At 42.4% G+C, this 19,372-nt stretch overlaps 1 long non-coding RNA gene across 1 annotated transcript in view; it reads right to left on the bottom strand.

The window, feature by feature from the left end:
• LOC126299385 (uncharacterized) overlaps positions 1-17,045 on the bottom strand; it is a 29,103-nt gene extending 12,058 nt beyond the window's left edge. The window contains exon 1 of the long non-coding RNA XR_007552794.1: positions 16,910-17,045. This is a non-coding gene — a long non-coding RNA (uncharacterized LOC126299385). The remainder of the gene's footprint in view (positions 1-16,909) is intronic.
• Positions 17,046-19,372: the final 2,327 nt, after the last annotated feature.

Genomic DNA, 19,372 nt, shown 5'->3' with positions numbered 1-19,372 from the left:
TTTGTGTGTTTATAATCGAAAAGGCAGCATCCTCCACCTGGAATCGAACTCTGTTTATCCTTGGTGGATAGACCACATGTACCCCTCCCTCTAGAAAACTGGCATGGAAATGTTGGCAACAATTAAATTTGCAATGAAGTTTCGGGGAATTATGTATTTTCTCTTTATTTCACCATCATCTTTGGTGGAGGGGGGGGGGGGGGGAATGTTTTCCACTATTTCGAAAATCGCTACGGAGTAGTGACTGCTCACATAGCTGTATACGGCTTGGAATATAAGTTGGTAACTGATTCCTAATTACAGATCTGATTAACCTACTGCCCTGCTGCTTGAACCATCACAACATTCGAGGAACACTGTATACACGAATTTAACATCCACACGTTTATTAATTTTTTGTATTGACTGTGTCTTAATTACAGATCGAGAAAACATGATTCTCCCACTGCCTTGCTAGGTGTACTGTCATATCACCATATTCAAAGAACACTGAATACTCGCGCCTGTCCCACTTCCTTAGTGCATTAAACCAGCTGTTCAAGTTACTGTCCTCACGAAAATAGGATTCCTTAACTTCACGAAAGGAGAAAATATTCTCAAACACATCGATCGAGCACTGCGTTCCTCTCACGACACCAGTGCTGCTGATGCATATTGTTAAATATCAACAGTGGTATACTAAACTGCTTTGAACACCAAAGTGAGCTGCAGGGAGTAATGTGACGTTCCGTGGAGGCCCGCTCTGCCGTTGCTGCAGCCACTGGTCACACTGGAAGCTTTGCTCCCGCTAATCCTGGGCCACAGAGGTCTCGCACAGCACTAAGCTTCTCAGGACTGTACCAATAGAGGCTTTCTCTCAAGTGGCAGGGAGAAAGAGGTATTGGGGTTGCGCTGCAGGTTGGAAATTCCACACATCTTAGGACTCGTCTTTAAGTTTCTTAAGTGGTTCTCAGATAAGTCTCTACACGCTCGCAACTGCACAGAAAAAAGAATATAGGCATTCAACTCTGGGAAACCCAGCTCGTTTCCCGAAATACCTCGCTCTCACCACTGAAATTCGATAAAGTACCTTCGTTGTTTCAAACAAAACACGTCTCACGAAACACAAATATAATTCAATGTGTGAAAAATCAGGTACTGACTTCGTCTCAGCACTTAAAGTCATGAAGAGTGTTACATGAAGTGTAATTACCGTCTTACAGGAGTAGATAAAATTCGAGATCATATCACGAAACGCAAACGTAATTCAATGTGTGAAAATTAAGGTAGTGACATCACGTCTTGAAACGCTACTGATTCAGTTAGAATATTTGTCTGTATTATTTATCTGTGTGCGAAAATTCAAGTACTGATATCATCTTGGTACTTAAAGTCATGAAGGAGCGTTACATGCGGTGTGTCTTCACCGACATGTTGTGGTCAGCTGATTAGTTCAAGATAGGGAGTGATGGAAAGCAACCATTCTCACATGTGTTCCCCAATGATGCTGTGTTCCTATTGGCTTTTGATGGGAAAAACTCTCGATCTGTGATCTGACATCACAAAGGGTATACAAATCCTATCCCCTTCCATATCGACTTCATTCTGATCGGCTTGGTGCTAGCAGCCAGTGCGTGTTCCAGACTACTTTCATTTGTCTGCTCTGTTGGTGTTCGGTTATTGTGTGCTCATGTTCGGTTTTGGGCTACGATGAAGTGAGCAACTTCACATTCATTAGCAGATGATATTGGCAGTGCTGAACGAGGTTGTCCAGATGCTCTGCCACGTAATTTAATTGTTGTTTTTTTCCTATTCATATGATGCACCTGTGTGTTATGTAATTTGTTCAGGCTGTAGGTGGCAGAGGCACTATCTGTACTATCGAACTTTGAAAGCTTTGCTCACGTAATTTTAGCGTGTGTGTGTGACGAACTTTTTTTTGTTCCGTACCTGGTATTACATACTGTCTTTTTTTTTCTTGTTGTTGCAGCCCTCATCGCCGAGATGTTGGCCGACCTAGACCGGTAGCTAGAGACAGAGACTATTGCAGCAACAGCCTCCAGCAATATTTGAGTCGGCGCAGCAAGAATGTAAGTGCACTTTTTTTCGTGATATGTAGCTCTTAGGGAATACCCTCTGGAGTCTGTGGTTAGTTCAGTCAGAAGAACAACGATCTCCCCGTCCCCAGCCCTTTCCACAGCCTGGGTGCTTCCACTGTGTCTCACCATTGCCACCTCCTCCTACTCTAGGTCAGGCTGATCGCCCTCGCCAACGAAAGGTACATATGCCTTAGTAATACCCCTCATCCTAGCAGGCGCCTCCACCCCAATGCCATCATCTACCAGGTGGATGCAGCTATCGGCTTCCTCTAGACATTGTTTTATTGATAGTGTTAATAATAATGAACCTGTGACTAGCGGCAATGCTCTCTCCTGTCCTGATAATGAAGGACATCAGATTAGAGGCGTCATAACTCCTCTAGAAAACTCAGATGTTGCTAGGGCCTTTGAGGGCCGCATCTATTTCACTAGAATCCAGAATCTGGCAGGGGGGTGGGGTATCTCGACCCAGCTTGGTTTCTAGCAGTGTGCCTCCCGGTGCTAGAGACGGAACTCCTCAAAGCCCGAGATGATCCAGTATTTAATGCCATGAAATGTAATGTAGTACTCTGCTGCGAGTTGAGTCATCCTTCCAAACATCAGGGTGCTGCTGAGGAAAAAAGCCTGCACTACTTCTGGGGCGATAATGGCATTATATCTTGGGGTACATCAATCTCCGAGTGGTATCGTGAATCCACAGTTGGTGATATATTGTCCCAGTTTTCTGAGATGGAACTAAGAGGGTCATCTGAAGCACTCAGCCAAATACCACACCTTCACATACATATTCATGTTTATGATCCGTTTAAAAGTGCACCCAGTTATATTAAACTCCCTGAGGATATTAAGAACCAGCAGGCTTGTATTAAGTCTGAAAATATAAAGGATAATGCTTGTTTGGCATGGCCTATCCTGGCTTTCCAGCGAAATTACCATTACAGATATCATCCCAAGCACACATTTCGATACAGAATAGGCCATAACATTCGTGGATGTTATAACTTGGATGGTATCGAGTTCCCCATAAAGGTTCAGGATATACCTAAATCTCAGGCACAACATCTCTGAATACTGGTTCATGTTTATGACTTGAAGAAGCTGTAATGCATGCCATATGAAACTAATGATGATGATGAAAATCAGCAACATAAGCAGGACAGGCATACTGTAGCTGGAACATTTCATTTTTCGAAATGTGCAGATGAACCCCATCTTAATACAAAGATGCTGTTCTTCTCTGAAGGTGAAAATCAGCTTTATGTATGGATCAAGGACATGTTCCTCCTCCTTTCATTTGAACTGATTAAACACCCTGGTAAACGGCATATTTGTTTCAGGTGTCAAAATACCTTTTTGGAGGAATAGTATTTATAAAATCATCTGAAGGACTGTGAATCCAAGAAAGTGGTACGTGTTGTTATGCCTACAGAAGAACACAAATTCATTAAATTCAAGAATTCTCACCACCAAGACCTATGCCCATATGTTGTATACAGTGACTTCGAATGTTTATTGCCTCTGTCACCTACTGTGAAAGTGATCCTGCAGCATCACGTACCATTTTCACTCAAAAACACGACCTATGTGGATGTGTAGCAATTTGTATGCTCATATGATTCAAGTCTTAACCGCTATGAATCTTATGTCGGGGATAATACTGCAATTTCGCAGCACACTGAGCACAAGGAACTTTCATGGGATTTTTATAGGCTTTATAGCTTCAACATTCGCATGACCAAATTGGAGGAGGACAAAAAATTATTCGATAAAGCGTTTGAATGTCATGTTTGTGGACTGACAAAAGCTGAAACGCATCATAGAGATCATTTTCATCTTATGGGGTAGTTCAGTGGCGCATGTCACAATGCTTGCAACTTGAGGTATAAGTTACCATGACGCATGGCCATCTTCTTTCACAATGTGAGTGGTTATAATACTCACTTTCACTTTGAGCAGTTGCCTAATTTCAGTGTGATGAAAGATAAGATCAGTGTCCTGCCTGAGAGTGTAGAGATGTATACTTTTTTCTTGAAACAGATGACGCCAAAAATTACGCTCTGCTTCCTTGACTTTCTACGTCTCATGTAGACTTCACTATAAACTTTTCGACACTATACCTCTGGAGGATATGCACATCACGCGATCTGCATACCCTGATGAGGAAAAGTTTCAACTTGTGACTAGGAAAGGAGTTTTCCCTTATGAGTATCTGGACAGTAATGCAAAGCTCGACAAAATAGGGCTGTCCGAGATATCTGCATCTACCAGTACTCTCACAGGCGATGTCGTAACTAGAGCAGATTATGAACATGCTGCGAATGTCAGGCAGGAATTCAACATTCCCAATTTTGGTGAATACGCAAGACTATACACGGACAACAACATGGTCCTGCTTGCTAATGTTTTTGAAAAGTTCCGGAGTGTATGCATGGCCACTTACTCTCTGGACCTCACCTTTTACTACACGGCACCTGTGTGCTCAACAAAACGAGGCGCAGCATCGAACTTTTGACCGAAGCTGATATGTCTCTCTTCTTTGAGCGCGGAATCGTTGGTGGACTTTGGCAGTGTCTCCATAGAAAGGCCAAGGCAAATAATCCACGTATGGGTGAGGGGTTCAATGCATCCCTCATGTGAGGTTTTATTCTGTATTTGGATCTGAATAACTCACATACATGCATGCGGCAATGCAGCCACTGCCAGTTTATAAAAATTTTAATCGGTGTCCGAAAACGAATTAGACGGATTAGGTGAAAAAATAATGGGTCTGGTGGCTGATTCTGATGTAGGGTATGCGGCCTAGGCAGACCTCATATATCCTGTTAGTATGCATAAAATGACAAGTGACTTGCCATTAATCCAGAACAAGTTCCGCTAGGAAGCACTGTCCCTAAAGTAATGACCACCGTTTGACACAAGCAGAGGTCTATAGAATGAGATTTTCACTCTGCAGCAGAGTGTGCGCTGATATGAAACTTCCTGACAGATTAAAACTGTTTGCCGAACCGAGACTCGAACACGGGACCTTCTCTGTTCATGGGCAAGTGCTCTACAAACTGAGTTACCCAAGCACGACTCATGAGCTCTCCTCACAGCTTCAATTCTTCCAGTACCTCACTCCTACCTTCTAAACTTCACAGAAGCTCTTCTGCGAACCTTCGAGAAGTAGCACACCTGGAAGAGAGGATATTGCGGAGACATGGCTTAGCCACATCCTGTGGGATGTTTCCAGAATGAGATTTTCACTCTGCAGCGGAGTGCGCGCTGATATGAAACTTCCTGACAGATTAAAACTGTGTGCCGGACTGAGACTCGAACTCGGACCTTTGCCTTTCGCCGGCAAGTGCTCTATCAACTGAGCTACCCAAGCCACGACACACTTTCCCTCCTCACAGCTTCAGTTCTGCCAGTATCTCGTCTCCTACCTTCCAAACTTCACAGAAGCTCTTCTGCGAACCTTCCAGAACTAGCAGTCCTGGAAGAAAGGATATTGCGGAGACATGGCTTAGCCACATCCTGTGGGATGTTTCCAGAATGAGATTTTCACTCTGCACCGGAGTGCGCGCTGATATGAAACTTCCTGACAGATTAAAACTGTGTGCCCGAACTCGGACCTTTGCCTTTCGCGGGCAAGTGCTCTACCAACTGAGCTACCCAAGCCACGACACACTATCCTTCCTCGCAGCTTCAATTCTGCCAGTACCTTGTCTCCTACCTTCCAAACTTCACAGAAGCTCTTCTGCGAACCTTGCAGAACTAGCACCCCTGGAAGAAAGGATATTGCGGAGACATGGCTTAGCCACAGCTTGGAGGATGTATTCAGGATGAGATTTTCACTCTGCAGCGGAGTGTGCACTGATATGATACAGAATTGAAGCTGTGAGGACGGGTCGTGAGTCGTACTTGGGTAGCCCAGAGGTATATACTTAATTATCATAATGTACAACACCTCCATGAACCATTGACCTTGCTGTTGGGGGGGGGGGGGGGGAGGGTTGCGTGCCTCAGCGATAGAGATAGCCGTACCATAGGTGCAACCACAACAGAAGGGTATCTGTTGAGAGGCCAGACAAATGCGTGGTTCCTGAAGGTGGGTAGTAGCACTTTCAGTAGTCACAGGGGCAACAGTCTGGGCGATTGACTGATCTGGTCTTGTAACATTAACCAAAACAGCCTTGCTGTACTGGTACTGCGAACAGCTTAAATCAAGGGGAAATTACAGCCATAATTTTTCCTGAGGGCATTCAGCTTTACTGTATGGTTAAATGATGATGGCGTCCTCTTGGGTAAAATATTACATAGGTAAAATAGTCCCCCATTCGGATCTCTGGACGGAGACTACACAGGAGGACATCCTTCTCAGGAGAAAGAAAACTTGCGTTCTACAGCTCGGAGCATGCAGTGTCCGATCCCTTAATTGGGCAGGTAGCTTAGAAAATTTAAAAACGCAAATGGATAGATTAAAGTTAGATATAGTGGGAATTAGTAAAGTTCGGTGGCAGGAGGAACAAGACTTCTGGTCAGGTGAATACAGGGTTATAAATACAAAATCAAATAGGGGTAATACAGGAGTAGGTTTAATAATGAAAAAAAAGTAAGAGTGCAGATAAGCTACTACGAACAGCATAGTGAATGCATTATTGTACCCAAGATAGACACGAAGCCCACGCCTACCACAGTAGTACAATTTTATATGCCAACTAGCTCTGTAGATGATAAAGAGATTGATGAAATGTGTGATGAGATAGAAGAAATTACTCAGATAGTGAAGGGACTGGAATTAGATAGAAGGAAAAGGAAGAGAAGGAAAGTAATAAGTGAATATGGAATGGGGGTAAGAAATGAAAGAGGAAGCCGCCTGGTAGACCATAACTTAATCATAGTTAACACTTGGTTCAAGAATTATGAAAGAAGGCTGTATATGTAGAAGAGGTCTGGAGACACTGGAAGGTTTCAGATGGATTATATAATGGTAAGACTGAGATTTAGGAACCAGTTTTCAAATTGTAAGACATTTCTAGTGGCGGATGTGGACTCTGGCCACAATCTATTGGTTATGAACTGTAGATTAAAACTGAAGAAAATGCGAAAAGGTGGCAATTTAAGGAGATAGGACCTGGATAAACTGAAAGAACCAGAGATGTAGAGAGTTTAGAGAGAGAATTAGAGAACGATTGACAACAGTGGGAAAAGAAATACAGTATAAGAAGACTGGGTAGGCTTGAGAGATGAAATATTTAAGGCAGCAGGGGATCTAGTAGGTAAAAAGACGAGGGCTAGTAGAATTCCTTGGGTAACAGAAGAGATATTGAATTTCATTAATGAAAGGAGAAAATGTAAAAATGCACTAAATGAAGCATACAAAAAGGAATACAAATGTCTCAAAAATGAGATAGACAGGAAGTGCAAAATGGCTAAACAGGGATGGCCAGAGGACAAATATAAGGATGTAGAGGCATATATGACTAGAGGTAAGATAAATACTGCCTATAGGAAAATTAAAGAGACCTTTGGAGAAAAGACAATCACTTGTATGAATATCGAGAGCTCAGATGGGAAACCAGTTGTAAGCAAAGAAGGGAAAGCTGCAAGGTGGAAGGACTATATAGAGGATCTATGCAAGAGCGATGTACTTGAGGACAATATTATAGAAATGGAAGAGGACGTAGATGAAGATGAATGGGAGATATGATACTGCATGAAGAGTTTGACAGAGCACTGGAAGACCTACGTAGATACAAGGCCCCGGGAGTAGACAACTTTCCATTAGAACTACTGATAGCCTTGGGAGAGCCAGCCCTGCCAAAAATCTGCCATTTGGTGGGCAAGATGTATGAGTCTGGCGAAACACTCTCCATTTTAAGAAGAATATACTAATCCTAATCCCAAAGAAAGCACATGTTGACAGGTCTGAAAATTACCGAATTGTCAGTTTCATAAGTCATAGCTCCAAAATACTAACACGAATTATTTACAGATGAATGGAAAAACTGACAGAAGCGGACCTTGCGGAGGATCAGTTTGGATTCCGTAGAAATGTTGGAACATGTGAGTCAATACTGACCCTACAACTTACCTTAGAAAATAGATTAAGGAAAGGCAAACGTACGTTTCTAGGGTTTATAGACTTAGAGAAAGCTTTTGACAATGTTGGCTGGAATACTCTCTTTCAAATTCTGAAGGTGGCAGGGGTAAAATACAGGGAAGAAAAGGCTATTTACAATTTGTACAGAAACCAGATGGCAGTTATAAGAGTCAAGGAGCATGAAAGGAAAGGAGTGGTTGGGAAAAGAGTAAGACAGGGTTGTAGCCTATTCCCGATGTTATTCAATCTGTATATTGAGGAAACAGTAAAGAAAATAAAAGAAAAATTTGGAGCAGGAATTGAAGACCATGGAGAAAAAATAAAAACTTTGAGGTTTGCCGATGACATTGCAGTTCTGTGAGAGACACCAAAGGACCTGGAAGAGTAGTTGAACGGAATGGACAGTGTTTTGAAAGAGGGATATAAGATGAACATCAACGAAAGCAAAACGAGGTTAATGGAATGTAGTCGAATTAAATCAGGTGAAGGTGAGGGAATTAGATTAGGAAATGAAACACTTAAAGTAGTAGATGAGTTTTGCTATTTGGGGAGCAAAGTAACTGATGATGGTCGAAGTAGAGGGGATATAATGTGTAGACTGTCAATAGCAAGGAAAGCTTTTCTGAAGAAGAGAAATTTGTTAACAACGAGTATAGATTTAAGTGTCAGGAAGTCTTTTCTAAAAGTATTTGTATGGAGTGTAGCCATGGATGGATGTGAAACATGGACGATAAGTAGTTTAGACAAGAAGAGAATAGAAACTTCCGAAATGTGCTACAGAAGAATGCTGAAAATTAGATTAGTAGATGATGTAACTAATGAAGAGGTACTGAATAGAATAGGGGAGAAGGGCAATTTGAGGCACAATTTGACCAGAAGAAGGGATCGGCTGGTAGGACATGTTTTGAGGCATCAAGGGATCACCAACTTAGTATTGGAGGGCAGCATGGAGGGTAAAAATCGTAGAGGGAGACGAAAGGCTGAATACGCTAAGCACATTCAGAAGGGTGTAGGTTGCAGTAGGAACTGGGAGATGAAGAATCTTGCATAGGATAGAGTAGCATGGAGAGCTGCATGAAACCAGTCTATGGACTGGAGAGCACAGCACATCAACAACAATCTACAACGATCTCTCACCTTTGCAATGGAGCTAGTCAGAATAACAAGGACTATCTCCTTCAGTCTGTCCCCTTGGTTGAGGAGTATATTGAATTAAATACCGAAAAGAGGGCGGGCATGATTTGTGATTTCTAAAAAGATTTCTAAAATTTAATCAATAATTCCATTTTCGGTAAAACCGTGAAGAATGTATGAAATAAAGGTTATATTTTGATTAGGACCGAATGGGGTGGATGTTGGGAAGCAAGAAAATGCACCGTCATACCAAATTTTAAGCAGTTCACCATAACCAATATAAACTGTAGAGATGGCGAGGATTACAGCAGAGCTTATGAAACCTATCTATTTGGGGATATGCATACTGGACATCTCAAAACTCCATACGTATTGGGTCCAGTACGAGTTTGTTAAAACTCATTTCGTGGATACAAAGTTACTTTATATGGATACAGACTGCTTCATCTATTGAGAGATAAACTCATGAAGTAATGAGGTGACAAAGTAATGAATTTGGTACATCTACATATGCAGCCGATTATCATTACAGTATTGTTCCTCAGAACGATGGGGTTATTGGCTTAATGTAAGACGAAGTGAATGGATTGCCAATTGTGAAGTTTGTAGGTCTAAGATCTAAAATGTATGCACATTGTACAATAGATGGGGCCACCCAGAGGCGGGCTTCGGATGTGCAATGAGTGGCATCACATGTCGTCACGGTCAAAGACTACTTGCAGTGCCTGTGTGGTGATGTTCGTGGTGCTCCACTGCAACCTCCTCATGTGGTATGCAAACTAGTATTCGATCACGATGTCATTAGGTGTTTACTTTGCTGCAGGCTAAAGTCAGATTGTGCCCTAATGATCATAAAAAAGCCATTTGTGATTATTCTTCCATACTCACACAATCTACTTGAAGCATGAGAGGAGGTGGGAGACTCCAATGGTGTGAATGAGAGAGAGTGAATGACTGACTAAGAGCTTGTGCCGAATAGTACAGTTTTTTATCAGTGTGTAAATATTGTATGTGTGTGATGTATGGTTTGCCTGCAAATGTGACTGATAATGTGTCTGTGTGGATGAATGTGACTGCGTTTCAATGTGGAAGCCTTTGTAAATACGTATGCCCATGTGTAATTAGTAGCATACTATGTATGCAAGAATATATAACCACCGTGGACTGGAAAAAGTTCATAAACAATATAAAAACCTTAAAAATGTGTTGTTTATATATAAAAAGGTTAGAAATTGTAGAACAATCATCAAAAAGTTAAAACATTGCAAATTGAGAGAAAATATAGTTTTACAGTATTTATCTCTTTTGTACTTTATGTGCATGCTTGATTGTGTGAGTGCATATGTAAATAGAATTGTTTTTAAGTTTCACTTTACCACTATCAGTCCAAGTTATACTAGTTTTAAGTGTGGGTTCCACCCAGTTCATTTTAGTACAGCTATTTAGAATTGACATCTTAGAGTCACCCACTTCATTATATTATTAAATTATTTCAGATGCTTGAGGTAGAAAATGTTTAGAGCCACCAAGTTCAACATATAAATTAGTCTTCTGTTTGGGTGGAATCTCACTAGCAATAGTAATAGTGTTAATGTAAGAGAAACTATACCACTGCAATAGCTGAAATCAGTAGTGGGATGTTATGTAGAATATTTCACCCATTACTGTCAGAGATGTAGGAATATTCAGTCAGTTCTGCAATGTAAAGTGAATTTTTTTTCAATCAGCACTGTTATGTGTAAAACCAAGAGCTGTGAATGTCTGTAATGAGAATTTCAAACAATATCATCGAACTGTGAATTTAAAAGCAGTATCATTTCATGCACTGTAAAAACAACAAAATTTGTGAATGTAACATAGTATTACTGCTGTGGATATTTATGTCTGAATAAAAAAAATTGTTATTCGTTACCATACATCTTTGTTGCTATTTCACAAATCCTAGCCTTCATAAATGTATATCAAGGCTGTGCAATGCGCACAAAGTATTAGTTTGAAGCATGAGAGACATGTCGTTTAAGATGGAGAAAAACAAAATACATGAAATGGTGACATAGGATTTTGCCTATCGTGCTGCCCATATTTGGTGATGGGGACAAATATTATGTGACTGTGACGGTTTCTAAAGATGTTTAGCAAACATATCTAATATAGTTCCAGTGCTTGCAGAAAATCACAGGCACAGTATCTGCTCTAGACTTTATGGTTCATGGAGAAACCAGTAGCACAGGTATACACATCCTATGAAGTAAAACTTCCTTTATTTCTCATCCAACATAAAAGTAATTTCACATTTTCAAAAGAGTCACAACAACAATATTTTCACACATCTTCTTCTTTGTAAAAGAAATGTCTATGTGCTGTTGTAGAGGGGGGGGGGGGGGGGTTAGCTTGGGGTACTGTGATAGCTAGCGAAGGGAAGAGTATGTCTAGTGTTAAGGAAGGTATAGGTATTTCCAGAGCCACAGCGTTCAACAGAGTGTATTTTCAATACTTCGCTCATTGCTGAATTGAGACCTAGATCGTAAGATTTAATTGTAAGTATAGTGATAGAAGAAATAAGTGAGGCATTTTCTAGAATGTGTTCGTGTATGTAAAGTCTCTGGTGGTATTGATTCGCGTTCCCAGGTTAATGGTAGCAGTCTTCCAAATGCAGAGGCCTGTTGGAGTGTAGGAATGTATGATAGTTAATTTTACCATGTTCTAGACGACAGAATAGCGAATTAAATATGTCCTGGGCTGCTTTCGTGATCAAGTGTAACTTTGAGAAGATGGCGCGTTTGCGGTGGAGAGTTATTCCCTCCCATGTAAATTGTTCGGACGACTGCTTCTGCACATTTGATGCCTTTATTTAGTTGAGGGAAAATGGATTGTGGTGTGTTGGAGACACGTTTGCCTGTTCTCTAGACGTGGGAACTACCATAGTTGGTTTGTAGAGAATATTGATCATCTCGGATCTGTTAGATGACCGACTTCGGTATTCGAGAGTCCGAATATCAGTTTACTCTACTTGTTTCTAGTTAGTCAATGGTTTACAGCACGTTGCACATCGATAAACTTTGGAGTTTGTGGAGAAATAATTTACAGTGTATATGTTGTGCATTATGCTGCGTTAGCGATCTGGAGGCTAGTGCGGTGTTCTTGATATCGAGAAGTACATCGAAAATTGAAGGTACTCGAAGATATATTCCCTGATTGGAGATCAGTTTGATGGTTCAATATTTTTGCGAGTATCGTTTGTATTTGATGACCTTTACACAACTTTGCGATGTTTAGTTGTCTGTGAAAAATGGTGATCAGTGTAAAATAGTTTATTACCATTGAGTGTAGCGTCTGTAGAAAGAAAGAACAGATTGGCGGTGTATAGATTGAGGGAACTGTCCGTACAAATTAGCAATCTCTGCGAAATAACGAGAGAGACCCCCAGAAAGAAAAGGTGGATGGTGCTTCGATAGCGATGGCGTTAGTAATTCGACTGGTAAATTCGATAAGACCTAATGAGAATGTTCGATTGATTGTGATGTGATATAGGAGCGGTGAGAACATTTGCGTATGTTGCAAGCAGGAAGGCTATCACATTACGTCCGGGAGGAAGACTGGATTAGGCGATATTTTGGTACACAGGTTCTGTTATGGGAAGAATTTCCGTGCATACAAGCTGAGGCACGAAGAAAGCAAGCATTAACTATTTCTGGGACACTATACAGTCCCCGAGAGGTCGACTTGGCTCTTACTTTCTGCAAAGAGATGTGACGTAAGAATAATGTTGAGTACGTTTTAGATGGCGATTTGTCACGCAGAAGTTTCGCGGCGAGGCGAGAGCTGTGCTGGTTAAACGTGTGTGTGTCAACACGCCCTGCATTCAACAGCAGAGACAAGCGGCACCTGGGGATGCCTCGAATATGAGACTGGTGTGAGCGCTGCTTCGAATGCAACTTTCACCGGTGTTCGGTGGCGGCGCCTGGCAGCTGCGACTGAGCGTGCGAGACCGAGCTGTGGTTGCTTCACTTCGTGGGGGTTGTTGCGCTCGCAGTGAAGCGTCAGTCAATCGTCACTTACGGTCCGTTGGCATCGCTAAGGGGGGAAAGCAGGTTCTGCTATTGTGGAATGGAATTCTGAAGCGTCTTCGCCGGACGGCAGTTAGAGGAAGGCCGAACGGGCGCGGCTCTGTTTGGAGTGCGCGTTCTGTGCAAATAAACGCCCGGTCATTAACAGCGCCTACATACAAGTCTGGCCTGCGTTCGGCTGCAGCTCGCGGTTGTGCTACCACCCGATCACATCAGCACGTGTGTGTAGGTAAGCACGTATTTGGATAGGAATTACGTACGAATGGGCGGTGCCGCCACCTCGTGCTTGCGGAAGCCGAACAGGGGCTGAGCGCGGTGTGACATCTGAGGTATACGTCACTTATCGCTACCACCTGTGTACTCAATGGACAGTGGGGCTGTGGACTGTGCTTGTGTGCGTCGATTGCATTATTTCAGGAGCGAGTCTGTAGGTCACAGTTTGAATAGTTTACGAGTACTTAGCGTGTCTACACATCATTGTGCTGTATTATTTAGGAGCAGTTTGCAGGTGTGCACTGAAATTATATCGGAAAATTAGGAGTTGTTTGGCTATTTGGACGTAAATGTTTTGCATTATTTACGAGCAGTTCTTGTGTCTGTATGCTGTGCAATGCGTTATTTTTAACTGTTTACAGTTAGCAAGCGCGTGTGTAGAGCAATATAAATGAGTTATGTAGGAGTGGTTTGCAGGTCTGTACGGTGTGGGACACAATGGTGCGTGTGTTCTGCGATACATATACTCCACCCCTAAATAAAGTACATTCGTTCCTCCGTCCGTGGGCCTAGTGCAGGCTGAGTCCTTTGACCAGAAACCCGTAGGAAGAGGTCGTGTCCTGGAGTCGTAGGTTTGTGGTGACGAGCTTTGTTTACAACAATGTTCTTAGGTCGGTGGCGGAAGCACAAGTGACCTTTCTTTACTGGAAGAATACAAACTTGGCGCTGGTTCCTAGGAGGAAGCGGCGGTCGGGTGGCTGAAGTTAGTTCAGGTGTCCTTTCTTTCCAACAATTTTCTTAGGTCGGTAGAGAAAGCGCACGTGACCTTTCTTTACTGCCAGAATTCAAACTCGGCACCTGTTCCTAGGCAAAGGTGGCGGTCTGGACCTCGAAAGTAGTTGAAATTAGATAATTGAACCGCTTTTCATACTTATGTGAAATTGTAAATTTAATTATTTAATACGATTAAAATTGAAATGCAATTAAGTACTTAGGCAATCGATAGCTTAGATGCGCGATGTGGGTGTTAGCATGTTTACAGAAGAGTATGTCGGGCACGTGTACGGAGGCGGCGACCGAGAGTGTGTGACGTAAGCGGTCGGACGCCCGGGAGAGCACACGATCCTCAGTCAGTTAACTTAGCGAGAGCGTTCTTTGACGAGGACGCCGCGAAATGGACTGGCAGCTGTGTGACGCCAGGGCAGATTCCACTCTCCAGCAAACAACTTCGGCGGCAAGCGTGTTCTTTGTCCGCCACGAAACCACGTGGTGGATCGCTAACCGAACGTTGTGACATTGGGGGAAGATTCCACACTCGGGCGAACAATTTTGGCGCGAAACGTGTGGGAGGGACGAATACGTGTGGTGAACGGACAACCTACCGTCGGGACGTCAGAACTGGCATGTTCCAACGAGCAAAAAATGTTTACACCGCCGGATCCGAGCGGCCGCTGGACCGGTGGCGGGCTGCTGCTGACCGGTGGCGCCTCCTCTGCTGCCGACCATTTGAACTGAGTCAGTTGGAGTCTGGACCTAGTGGCGAGCGCACTGGGTGTCGCATTCTCGAAGAAGTGTACTAAGTGTCTCGGAGAGTAAGTGATGACCGTACTGCTTGAAATAAAGACTTCAGTCCTTTTTCCTTGAGGATGTGAATTAGATTAGTACAACTGCAGTTTATTATTTGATGCGATTTTGACAGGTTGGCTGTGAAGAAACATAAGTGACTGTCAAAGTTCGTAGGATGTGTACTATTTCGTACGTGTGATCGATTGTGGTGTTGGAATTTGAACTTGTGAGAGATGTTTGTTATGGATGTAGAGCAAATGGCTTTCTTCCCGCCGAAATCAGACACCTCGAATAAATAATAAATGATAATGATAATAAATAGAAGTACAGTTTTCGAGAAATTATTGTGCTGGAATTTGAATTTGGCGCATTTTCTTGTGGAGGTAGGCCAATAATAACAATAGTAGTAATAAATGGTAATAAATGATAATGAATGATAATAAATGAATAATAATGAATAATAATAAAGAGAAGTACGGTTTTGCAGCCATTATCCTGTTGGAATTTGAATTTGGGGCAATTTTCTATCGCAGGCAGGCCTATAATAATAAATAAAAACTATAATAAATAATAATAAATGATAATAAATGATAATGAATAATAATGAATAATATTAAAGAGAAGTACGGTTTTGCAGCCATTATCCTGTTGGAATTTGAATTTGGCGCCAATTTTTTCTGGATTGTTAGCTTAGTGGACATAACACAATTGACCTATTTTCCCGCCAAAATTCAAATTTACCGCCAGTTTTCTGGAGGGTTAGGTTAGTGGAGGTAGCACAATTGGCCTATTTTCCCACCAAAATCCACCATCTCGGATGACGTTATGTGCTGTTGCCAAGTGTACACGCCGCCATCTTGGCTGACATCATCGCTGCCATCTTGAATAGATTTGGCAACAGTGGAATGTGGGGTGGTACACCCACTACTTACTTGTCTGGCCCTACTTCTCGTTATCATTCAAATTCTCTGTCAACAACAACTTTAATTATCTGTGCAACACGTGGAAAAACTATTATCTAACTCACAAGATATACGCAGTATAATACAACGACAGAGAGTCAGAATCAAAAACAACCAAATATAAAGCAAATTCAGTAGTAAACACCACAAAAATAATACGACAACGCCGTTAGCAACGACGGTAAATCGATCAACAAATGACACAGAAGTCACTGACACAAATGCACTATAAATAAAACACATAAACAACATAGTCAGAGCATTAAATATCTACAGCATACTAATAAACCATATTTTTCCTCATAATGCGGACCTCTTCGGCAAGTACGCGAACTGACAGCATCACAGAAGTGCCAAGGACTTAGATCCTGGCACCGGTCCGCCAATTGCAATCTTACTACTTTCTTTTATAATCTGGACTTTAATAAAAATGCATATGTAATGTTAATCAGAACACAGGGAGAAGTTGTGATCTAAATGACAATAGATTTATTCATTCTTTACATCACAAGACAATAAACATGACTAAAGAAACGTCACACGAACATTTTTATTTGACAAAAGTTTTCACTAAGATGGGGTCTATGGTGGACAAAGTGATCATCTGGGGATCGAAACACGACGCTAACTGGAACATTAATCGCTTTATCTGACTTCATACACGTGAATCCTGGTTACGGCACAAAAACAACGCCACCATCAAGCAGCTACTCTCTAATATCCCAAAAAGAAAAATATGGTCGAAAGAACAGGATGCCGAGAAAAATATATTTTAGCCCTACGCCGTAGCAGCGAATACTTTACCCTCCTGGTGGTTAGGGCGGCGACAGAAGTCACGGACGGCCGCAATCTGTTATTAATGACACGCGCTCGAAAAATGCAAGTACGCCGTCTCGCGTTCGGTTAATTCGGAACGCAGGTACTTTCCTATGAGCCTCTGAAACCCCAATGAATTCCAGTGTGCTGTTGGACCCGTTTGGTGGTCTGCCAAACCAATTTGACTCCGTGCCACGACTGTGTGTGACGGAATACGTCAAATGTTTAGACGGCCAACTCGAGACAAATAAGTACACGCACACATGACTCGTGTTTGTTATCCACGAAGCAGTACCTCTGATGGTTCCGAAGGTGGCTGGCACAGGCTCTAAGTGGCACACTAGCAAAGGACACAGGTCACACTGTTCAGGTAGAGACCTGCAGTTCTTTACTAGCGAAGCGCCAGTACAAGAATGGTCTCTTCTCTTTCTGTCCGCTTCATCCTCAGCTTGGTAGCAAAGCACATTTACATCTTGGACTTCCTCCACTTTAGCACAAGACAATCACGAGCTATAGCGCGGCATTCGAAGCTCTGCATACACCGATTTGACCAGTCGGAGACTTTAAAATTAATTGGGAGAAAACGAAAAAAGATTCAGCTTCGCGGCCCCTAACGCCGTGTCTTTCGCTAACAATATGACCAGAATGGAAGCACAGTCCTCCATAAAAAGCTTGTTATCTCCCCTGTTGCGCCTGGACGTCTAGATGCCAGTGACCTGTCCCGACGGCTTGCTGCCTAACACAGCCCCATCCTGTGCTTTATTTGCCGCTGGCCTATGCAACGGCGCCTTCTCGGCGCTAGTCAGTCCACCTGGATATGGACTCCAACCGACTGGCGCCAACCATGTCTGCACAATGAGACCGCAGAACTCGGCCCACCGAGCCGTGCTTTTACTGCAGTCGTTTAAATCGGCACCCTATTCCTTTGAACACAGGTACACCTTACTGTTATTCCTTCCCTACAGCACGCAAGCAAAAGCATTAACTACTGGCCACCGTTTCATCATAATGTATGAAATGAAACTGCAACAAAGATCATATTCCCTAAGAACATCGAATCAGAAGTGAGAGTGCCCTGCAATCTCTCAATACTTCTCTAGCACGTGCTGGACAATACCCTTCAATTCTGAACAAAGATGCTGAATATCTTTGTGTCTCGCAGTGAGTGCTTGCAGCTGACTATGAAGATATTCATTTACAAAACATTTATTTGCTTTACCAAACAAGCAAATTCTACGCTGTTTCTTTGGGGTTTTTTTCCATTCTTCCGCTGACATAGAAATACAACGACTTTAAGGTCGCTAATACCTTTTTCTAGATTAACTTCCTCAGAAAGATCACATCTGTTTGTCACCAAGATATCTAATATGTTCCCATCTCGAGTTGGTTTTCTAACCAATTGCTTAAGGTTGGATGTTGAGAGCGTTCCGTAAACGTGTAATTTTCCCAGTCACTGGACGCCAGATTAGAGTCTCCACCTATAACTAATGGATAATTTGGACATTTATTTCCTATGTGCTCAGTGTTGTTCCATGGCATGCCCGTATAAATTTTTTACGTCCTGGTACATGATGTAACTCGAATCAAAGGATACGTTGAACCTATCCCCAACCGTGGATTATTTTCCTTGGCGTGCCTACGGACACATTGGCCAAGTCACTATTTAAAATGGCTCTGAGCACTATGCGGCTTAACGTCTGAGGTCATCAGCCGCCTAGAACTCAGAACTACTTAAACCTAACTAACCTAAGGACATCACACACATCCATGCCCGAGGCAGGATTCGAACCTGCGACCGTAGCGGTCGTTCGGCTCCAGACTGTAGCGCCTAGAACCGCACGGCCACTCCGGCCGGCCCCTATTTAAAAAAACGCAGTTGATATCCGTTCGACCTATGGCAGCGCCATCTAGCGGGCCAACCATAGTCCCATCTGTTTTCCCCTTTCAAGCTAGACAAGTTTCGTTCTTTGTAGTTTTATTAGTGAAAGAAAAAGTTACAGTTAACGATTTTGATTTTCGAAATCATGTACAACAGCGAAGGCAAACTGACTGACCACGAAATAACGTCAGCAATGCCTTCCCCAAGTTAGGGTTATAGGCTCTTTGCTTTTCCTTATCTGTATAAACGATTTGAGAGACAATCTATGCAGCCGTCTGAGGTTGTTTGCAGATGACGCTGTCGTTTATCGACTAATAAAGTCGTCAGAACACTAAAACAAATTCCAAAACGCTTTATAAAAGATATCTAAATGGTGATAAAATTGGCAGTTGCCCCTAAATAACGCAAAGTGTGAGGTCATCCACATGAATGCTAAAAGGAATTCGTTAAACTTTGGTTACACGATAAATCAGTCTAATCTAAAAGCCGTAAATTCAACTAAATACCTAGGTATTACAATTATGAACAGCTTAAATTGGAAGGAACACATAGAAAACGTCGTGGGAAAGGCT

The sequence above is a fragment of the Schistocerca gregaria genome, chromosome X (assembly GCF_023897955.1).
Source record: "Schistocerca gregaria isolate iqSchGreg1 chromosome X, iqSchGreg1.2, whole genome shotgun sequence".
NCBI lineage: Eukaryota > Metazoa > Arthropoda > Insecta > Orthoptera > Acrididae > Schistocerca > Schistocerca gregaria.
Note: the sequence above shows the minus strand (reverse complement) of the source record. Positions and strands in the feature narration are given on the sequence as shown.